Below are 10,060 nucleotides of genomic sequence, written 5' to 3'. Positions count from 1 at the left end.
GGGGTGCGCCAGTGCCATGGCACACAGGGGCAATGTCGACCAACTGGGTCTCGGTGAAGGTCTCGGCTAGCGCAGCTACTCGTGTTCGATAATGCATCCTTCTACCTCGCCGTTTTTCTTCTTTCGATCTGCGTTTTAACGTTCCTTCTCGTTCTTTCTCGATCCCTCCTCTCTTTCTATGTTTTCACCGTCGACGAATCGGTGTTTGCGCCTCTTGCTCCGTAGCAACGTTGGCACTTCTATGCCTTAAGACGTCACATTTTATGTTTTATATATTATCATTATCGAGCAAGTCCATTCTATGGTCCCCACAGGGTTGAAATTACAATATCTCTCTATCTATCTAAAATTAATATATACGCAGAAAGTATCTACAAATTATTGAGAGCATGCGTGGAAGATGTCTTTACCTGCGTAATCCTGCTCTAGAACATTTTGTGCTTCCCTTACGAGTAGGACTATCGGATCCAACATGTTTGCAGCACGTGCACGTCCTTGAAAACGTGCGTCGCTATAGATAGACGCGCGGGTGCATGAACCACGCGCACTCTCTAATCTAATTGTTGCGTTTTATTCGCACGGTCCCAATCTTCGCCTCGTACGAAATTACCCGATATTGTACCTTTAAGCCCTACATTGACGTTCACCGACAAACTATCTCTTCCCTTCTAGCACGTGTTGCGTGATTGCGAATCAAGCTTTATATAACGTAGTTCCTATTGGAAGTAGATAGATCAACGTAAGCCTGTGTTCCCTAAGAATTTACGAGCCTCCTAATCCTCGCAGCGATTAATGGAATCCCAACAGGAGCTTCCAGCATTTTCTTCGGTGCTCCTTAAAGAATAACCATGAAGAATTTATAAGCATCATCAAGTACTCTACCAAGGATCGTGTAAATAGCAGTCCAAGGATAGAAAGGCGGATAGATTTATTAATCGAGGCATTTCTCGCGAGACCCACCCTTTCCTCTTCTTTATTTCTCTAAAGCCCTCGGTATCCTGCGTCGATCCCGACATTTCATCCTCATTATCTACGCTATCTCATTGAATTTCGTCCCTGCCATATGGACGTCACGTGGCGCGAGGTCATGTGCTCCCTCGTTTAATCCTGCCGCGAGACTTGTTGCACGCAACCAACCCAGCCAGCTGAGCAAACGAGCGAAGAAGTCAGGCGAGCAAACATAAACTTAGCCTTTTCATGGGGAAAACCTCTATCTTACTTATTTCGCGTCCAATCCCTCTAATTGATGTCTAATCGACGTCGGCACGTGGACTTGATATCCGATAAGGATGCAAGGATTTCAAGGACCTCTTCGATCGCGGTTCATCCAAGGTCAACGCGTTCCTTTGCCTAGTTCTGGTTGGCTGCTTTTATTTGTCACGAACACGAAAGAGACAGAGAGAGAGAGAGAGAGAGAGAGAGAGAGAGAGAGAGAGAGAGAGAGAGAGAGAGAGAGAGAGAGAGAGAGAGAGAGAGAGAGAGAGAGAGAGAGAGAGAGAGAGAGAGAGAGAGAGAGAGAGAGAGAGAGAGAGAGAGAGAGAGAGAGAGAGAGAGAGAGAGAGAGAGAGAGAGAGAGAGAGAGAGAGAGAGAGAGAGAGAGAGAGAGAGAGAGAGAGAGAGAGAGAGAGAGAGAGAGAGAGAGAGAGAGAGAGAGAGAGAGAGAGAGAGAGAGAGAGAGAGAGAGAGAGAGAGAGAGAGAGAGAGAGAGAGAGAGAGAGAGAGAGAGAGAGAGAGAGAGAGAGAGAGAGAGAGAGAGAGAGAGAGAGAGAGAGAGAGAGAGAGAGAGAGAGAGAGAGAGAGAGAGAGAGAGAGAGAGAGAGAGAGAGAGAGAGAGAGAGAGAGAGAGAGAGAGAGAGACAAAGAGAGAGAGAGAGAGACAGACAGACAGACAGATGGAAAGAGAGAGAGAAAATGCCCCTCTGATTTTCGACACCGCCACCACCATCGCTACACCTTCGTTCCACTTTCCCTGTTCCACAGCTTTCCCTAACATTGTCCTCCACCCCCCAGCATCACCGTTTGCCGTTCTCTGGCTGCCACCGGTTACCATCGATCGAGCGATCCCGTTGTAGCGCCCAGATTTGTGCTTGGTTTGCATCGCTCTATCCGTGTGTGTTTGTGTGTGTACATGTTGCCATACACATACCATGAGACGCGTGCATCGGCGCAACTGGTGTAGTAACGATCGATTTGAGTTCATTGTATGCCGTGGCGTTGCATCCGCGACTTTTTCCCCTGGGTTGTCTGGGACAACGCGAATATACATATATGTGCACGCGCTTCTGCGTCTTCAGGCACGTGTCCTAGGGCCGGTGCGCAGCCTGGAAAACGTCGTGTCGTGACAAGAGTCAAGGTGACGACGCTAATGCAAAATTCGTGGCAGGGTTAGACTGTTTCGCTGAATTTTGAATTTCGGGATAATTATTATCCCGAGGACTGGGTATGACCTCAAACCATTTTAGGGTTAAATCATGATAATCATTGGCTAGACGTCTGCCTTTGTTTTAAATTTAATCACTCTTAAATATGCAGTTAAGGCTCATCGATACTTGAGTCTAGCTTTGCGATATGCTTCTTAATGCTGATTTTTGTGCAATGTTTTTTGAGTACGAGGGTTTTGTATTCCAATTATGTATTTGGCTGCCTGGATAATGCGAAGATTGCGGTAGTTAGATATTTTAGAATGTGAAAATTGGAACGAGATGTTTTTTTACGTTCGAAATTCAGAAATGAACGGTCCTCTTCAGAAATTGATCCTCTCTTTTTTGATATCTAATGAAATTCACTGAACTGTATTTTTTTTACTAATGGACTTAGGTATTAGAACAGAAGCCTTTTAAAGTTTTGTATCATTGCTTGTTCCTTTTAAACATCAAATGTGAGTTTAAGATTTAAATTTAAAGATTTCATATTTGTACACTGTTTCATATCTTCAAATACAATACCGCTTGATAACCGCGCGTTTATGTTGAGACACATAGTAGAATATTGCCCTGCCAGTAAACGACAAAGGATTGAACTGCATAAAAACAGCTTTAAAAATTCAGAGGAATGTGCAGGAATGCAATAACAGTTTCTTCGATACAAGGTTATTTCAACAATATGTTCGTCTTAGTATATCCTTTTGCAGGCGACCGCTTTCACTTAACTCATTTAAAGGTTTAAATGCCAAACAAATAAGGAAAAACGCACAGTGTTCTTGACAGCTTGTCGCATGTAATTGCCTGATAGATATGAAATTCATTTTCGCACTTTGATTACTAAAATCCCGTGTTTTCATAAAATACTAGAAAATTACATTCATTCTCGGCTTATTACTAGATCTAAACTAAATACAAGTGAATAAACCGCTAGAAATTAATGCGTTCATTATTACAGAACATGCGAAATGTTGAGGGTATGTAGGTATGTAAAGATCGTGCGGTATCGCTATTTTCTGTTCTACAAAAAATTACAAAGTAGCTGATGAACAATTACCTTGGACTAAATAATTTTCCCAAGAAAATTTTAGTGTCACGCTATGCAATCGTTTACCCAGAATGGCGAGTGCATTCGTACTGTCCAGTCTAGGAGGTTACGACATTCTTGTCACTTAATAGACGGTTTCAGGGAAATGCTGTAAATGTCGCGGTAAATTGTCGATAATAGGGTGTCATGGAAATAGATGAAAGTTTTTAATAGAATCAGGGAAAGGCCAGCACTCGCCTAATAGTTCTAGCTTGTCACGTGGATGAGAGTGACTAAAATTGTTTAATGGTCAAGAATATCAATCGATATCTACAATATGAACATGAATTTAAAGCAAATTACTGTTACGTCAAATTTTAAAGCCATCCTCGTCAAGTCGAACATTAATAGTAATTTTGTAATGATGTATAAAGTGTTACTAAAATAATGATATGCTTAATTCGAAAAATAATTATACTATGTTAACGAGTATATTTAAAATGTTAGGTAATATTTCGCCATATGAAACTTGATTCAAAAGTTTACGTAGCTTATATTTAGATATAATTCGTTATATTGATCGAAAATATTACATAAAACCATCGCATTCTTTTGAAACCAGATTAGCGTTTCTATAATTCAAGTTGCACGGGAACACTACTATTATTTCTCGGGGGAATGAATGAATATTATAATATATTCCTAAACCTATTTATTCAAAACTTTGGTGATAGCGTGTTCACCATGACGAAAGCTTATTTCTTTCAACAATATAGTAAAAACTGAATAACAGAAGAACAGAACCTGTTGCTCAAAAATTATCTTATATTAAAATAAAAATTACTGAAAACGATTCTCATCTATCAGCTAATCTATCCTAATCAATCGTGCCATGCTTTAATGATCGATATACATATACTCGACGAAATTTCGCCAGCTATTCATTCAAATATGAAATTTCTCGCGAATAAATATTTCTCTTTATTTGCTATATTTTCACCGTAATATTGCCGTTCAGTAAGTTATACCACTGATTCGGTAATATTATATAGAATTATAGAATTTGGCCGTTCGATCATCCATTTTCGATGCCGAGAGTGGCTGTTGCGAACAGAGATATTGCACGTTTTAAAAATATAATTGTCGTTTATTTTTACGCCTCTGTCACGGATATACACCGGTCGGTCTGGATTAAAAGTTCATAGGGTGTTGTTCGCTCGATGCATGCAACGCTGTACGTGACGTTCTATTGACAACGAGAATGTGTGCCAACATAACGAAGCCAGCCTTCAATCTGGCACTGTTAATACACGGAATTTAAATAGAACAGTTGATCCGTCACTAACGAACTTACATAACTGACACCACTTCCAATGGATCAGGTTTGGCCATCAAACGACGATTTTTGTTCTCCAAATGCGTTTGTTTATGCTTTATGGGGCCAGTCGTATGTAAGTGAACAGGCTTAACTCTTAAGAGCATACGGTGAAAGTACATCCCACATTTTCATTTTCATTTTAAATTCAAACATCAGTTTATGGCAAAATAAGTATAGGAGAAATTCTAAAACAGTTTCAGGATCTTGCAAAGAAATATTTCGTTTTTTCTCAGACGTTTGGAAAAGTAAAAGGAGACCCTGATGTTTTAGGAAATAAAGTGTCTACAAGCGTTTGAAGGTTACAGGCAGGTTTTATGGCGGTTTCCAGCAGACATGTATAAGATTGAGGATTTTCTAGGTCGAATGAAGAGCTTTAGTGGAGTTTAAAAGAGAATTTAGAAGGATGGTTTGACAAGGGTGGAATATATCCAACGCTAACAAATTTATATTATACTGGTGCATATTATTAAATTTAAATCACGTTTTATTTACGTTCACGGTTCAAAGACGATTTACGTAATTTCTATTATAAAATATTCGTTTATTTTTACGCGTAAATGTGATGAACATCTACCGCGAGGCTTGAGGTTTATGTTATGTTTATTTTTGCTATTACAATATCAAGAAGGGCTAATCAATATTCTACGAACGCGTGTACCAGACAGCAGGGTAAACAAATGCTCAATTAACATAGATTTTGAAACCAACTCTGTCGAAGTAAATCGCAATTGTTTCGATATTGCGACTGACTAGCCAGTTTCCATGCGGAATACGTCGCGCGCGAATAAAAGGGATCAGAGACAATTTGTTATTTTCCACGTTGCTCTTCTCTGTGATCACAAAGGCTGTACATATAAGACAATAATGCGATAAATACAAATCTGGCTGCTGGATGATTTTTGATACGAAACCGTTTCAGTTAGCGAATTTAATATACTCGCAGTTATTGCGAGATCAGAATAAAGGATTGCAATTTACTCCGAAGGGTTCATAGATTTTATGTTAATCAAGCGTTTGTTTCACTTCCTGTTACTAAATACTCTTGCATGTTCGTGCATCACGTGAAACGCTTCAAAGCGTTTAACAAATACCGGTTCCAGATTGTTTTGAAACTAAACCAAATTTCGCTAATGTAAGACGGATAAGTACTTCTCGTGTATTTTCCATAGCAATAGTTTTAATAGGTTCCAAGTTAAATTTCGAATAAATTATAATAATCTCTAAACACATTAAAATGTTGAAATTAAAATGAACGAAGCACGATATATAATTTAATAAATCATTCTTTTAAAGTAACTTACTCTATTCAATTTTTTCGAAGTATAAGAAGAAGTATATTACCGTTTGCAAATAAAATGAAACGGAACGATATGAAATATTTGTCGTATCGATACGATCGATTTTTAAATTAGGCAAATCGAATTTTGTTGCTATAGAAATACACGGTTCAATGGGAGGGCTCGTGTATTGCAGTTCGATAGTTAGCACTCTGTCGTAAATCACTATTGTCGCAACACTAATAGTAGTGAATTGTTGCCCATGCATAGTAAATGCACTTTTTGACCCGCACAGAACGCTGGATATCGACGTGACTTGTTGCGTATGCAATCAATAGCGCCTCCATCGCGGTGACACGCGACCGTGTTAAACGTTAAAACGATTACCAGTTTCTGCCCGATAATTAAACCTTCGTTATCACGTACAACAATAGAAAAATAATCGTATGAAAATATTCATTAGCACTTTATTCAACCGTTTTATCCCTTTTGCGATTGAAAATGTAAATGTGGTACACGTAAGATTGCGTGTCCGCCTAATGTAGACCTACTCTACTAGCAACACTAGGAGGCTTACTACAGTATAGGGTAGTAGCTCTGGTGATTATAAAAGTGGCATAAATTTGTTATCTTTTGCTTGGAGGTAACTGTAATTGTGTAACTTTGTATTTATGCATGAAAAATGCTTTTTCGATTTGCCATTTGCGGCTAAACTTTCGAGTACTTTCTAAAAATAATTTTACATCGTTATATCGTAATGTTGATACAGGATTCTTTTCAGTCTTTTGTGTACGCATTAAAAAAAGCCGGCTTTCAATGTCGTTATGTATCGTAGTTCGTAATTTCAAGTATTTTCTTAAATATCCAAATAAATACGTATTACTAGTTTCTGAAAATTGCGACCTTCAATCTTAAAATATAGAACCTATCAATCTAAGCTTTCTGCATGAAGAGAAACATTAATAAACTGGAATAAAATATAATCTGGAAAAATGGACCTCGCCAAGCACGATTGGCCATTTGTAAAAATACGACTGATCCTCGGATTTTCCAATATATCTCGTAGAATGTTTGTAGGGACGAGCCAAACAAGCCCTTCTCTGGCATTTCGTCGTATAAATACGTGAAAATATCCATTGGAAGAAGACTCGACTCCCACGCTACGCGTATCCCGTATGTACACGATAAGCTTCACACGCGTGAGAGAATCGTGAATATCTAACACGCCATTATGTCGCGGATTCCGCAATTAAAAGCGGCAAGTCAACGAACAGGAAGTACGTCTTTCCTGGACGTTAGCGGCGACAATCCTTCATAGAACGTTCTGTGTCCTATATTTTTTTTCAGGACGCCCTGACAAAACCTACTTTATGCCTCGCGATTCAGCCTTCGCAATTAAATGCAGCCGAGTATAAAACCATTGTTCCGTTGTTGTATCATACTTTTTATTTTTCCTCTTTTTTTTCCTGTGGGGATAACCTTCGAAACCTTCTTTTCTTTGAGGAACGAGACTGAATAATCGTGAACCAGTTCTCTCGCAGGCTGTTGCTCTAAAAAATACTCGGTCATCGGAGATCACTCGAAAACAAAGCGATTTACTTCAGAATCAAGGTCATAAAAACGTTTTGTACATTAATTTTCTTCGATGGTTTATTTATGGAAATATTCTCCTTGGAACTTCTTTTTTTATGGTATCGTTTTTAATGTTCGATTTTCGCTTAACAGGCGGCGTAAATATTCCTTAGGCGAAGGACAACGCTGTCGTACATTAAAAAGTGCTTTTACAGAAATTCTAGGAAGTACGCTGACCAAGATGTTAGTATTTCAAGAAATTCTCAAATATCAAAGTTATCTTTGACTGTTTGCATTGCCGCTTTGTCGGGATCTCATTAGAAAAACTAATAAAAATTTCTTATACCTGTTTAAAGTTGCTCAACTTCCTTAATTAGTTTTAGATCTTGATAAAGAACAAGTTTTAATCATCACTAATTTTATGAGTAACTGTATCTATCAAATACAAAGATATGCAAGTTATGTTTTTCCTCAATGTAGGTATAATTAAAATGATATGGTGCATAAAATCATAATATAAGATGGCGAGAGCAGAGGTTTAATTAAACTGAAATTTTCTATCTGATATTGTTTTTCCCTTAATAACCAAGTAAGATAGGAGATCAATTAATGCATTACTCACGTATTTAATCTACGATACTCGATATACTTTATATTTTGCTTCTCTGTTTCTCAAATATCGAAATAAATATTAAATGCGATATTAAAAGCATGTATTAAAGGACAAATTATGCTTAAAAGGTATTAGTTTTTCAGAATAAATTTTGATCAGAAATCAATATTTAGGATACAAATATTTCAGAAATCAATAGAAACAAATATTTGTATTTTACAATTTATTGTAATATAAAATTATCACATGACATTGAAAATACATTCTATCTTTAGTGTATTAAAACAGTGGTACAAAATTAAACCAGGTAGCCGACGCTGCGGGAACGGATTATCAATGGAAATGGAAGCTGTATCGATTAAGTAACTGCGACACTGACTTGTGGATGACACAAAGTTTACCCCGACACCGCGGATTAAGCGAGTTTGTAACCCACTGAACTTAAGGCGACCAGTTTAAAGGGTGGCTCGTTAAAGGAAGCTCCAACGTGAATTCCGGTGCTACAGAATCAGTCCCGCAGTTATCGTTTCCGTCGTTAATTACGTCGGCCGGCTTTAATGCATCCCTTTTTCTTTAAAGTACCTTATCTGTACGTTGCAAAGTAATCCGTATTTATAGTTTCAGCGCTTGTCAATAAATTGCATATGATTAAGGATACAAGATGATTTATCTAATTCGATAACTTCGAATATTTGTAAATTGTTCATGCCACGAAGAAATTCCTGGTACGAAGTTTATGCAATTTTCAAAGGAAAATATTTGCAATTAAACGTCTAACATTGTTTATATAATTATTGTACCATATTTTCAATGTTACATTTTAATTTCAAATTACGCGAATTATCCTGTATATTATTTCGAATTTGCATCGATTCACTTAATTTAATTTTGATATTAAATATATAAATTATTGTATTTATGTTTTTAGCCGAGATCCATTAATTGTAATTGGAAATTGGAAATACGGTAGCTACAGTGTTAAAGGAAATCGCGAATGTATTATTGGGAGAATTCAGGATTCGTGGAAAAGTCATCTCGTAATAAGTCATTGGATCTCGAGGAGCGTACAAGAAAGATTCGAATCTCGATCTGTAACGAATTAAACATGGCTCGTCTAGCATTAATTGCATAGCTTCCTTGCGTGATAATCAGATCATGTATAAAACGAAAGTGTGCCAATTATTCTGCGTGACACCTGTATTCCTATTACCGTTATACAAATAACCAAAGAAACCAATCAATGTGAATGTGTCTGGTTTTTCATGGAATTGAAATTTGTTTCGATGGAAAATAAACACCTGCTTTGTTTCAGAAATGAGTAGTTCAAATTGTTAGATACATATGTAAATGCATTTATAGTGGTGGAGCGTCGGTCCTTAACTGAATGCTAACCTAACACTATACCCAATGTATTAATGGCGAGACGTACAAATTTGGGAGAGTATGTGCTCGTTTATTACGAGTATTATTTCATTTTCAAATTGCGGTTATGAACAGAGCTTAAATGTGCTTGAAACAGCTGGAATTTGAAATGGGGGAGGAAGTGGTCAAGGATATTTGGTAGTGTAACATGGACGCTGTTTAATACAAAATATCAGTTTTAGACGTGACGGAGAGAAGTAAATGATAATTCCATGGAATTATAATTCCATGGAAAATAAATATTTCGTGGAGAAATATGCAGAATAAAAATATACAACTCGAGTCGCAAAATTCACAGGAAAAAGGAAAGAAACGGGACTGCAATAAAATACGAAGAGACAAATACACGAG

The sequence above is a fragment of the Bombus impatiens genome, unplaced genomic scaffold, assembly GCF_000188095.3.
Source record: "Bombus impatiens unplaced genomic scaffold, BIMP_2.2 scf_0543, whole genome shotgun sequence".
In the NCBI taxonomy this organism is placed as follows: Eukaryota; Metazoa; Arthropoda; class Insecta; order Hymenoptera; family Apidae; genus Bombus; species Bombus impatiens.
This window is presented reverse-complemented; position numbering follows the sequence as displayed.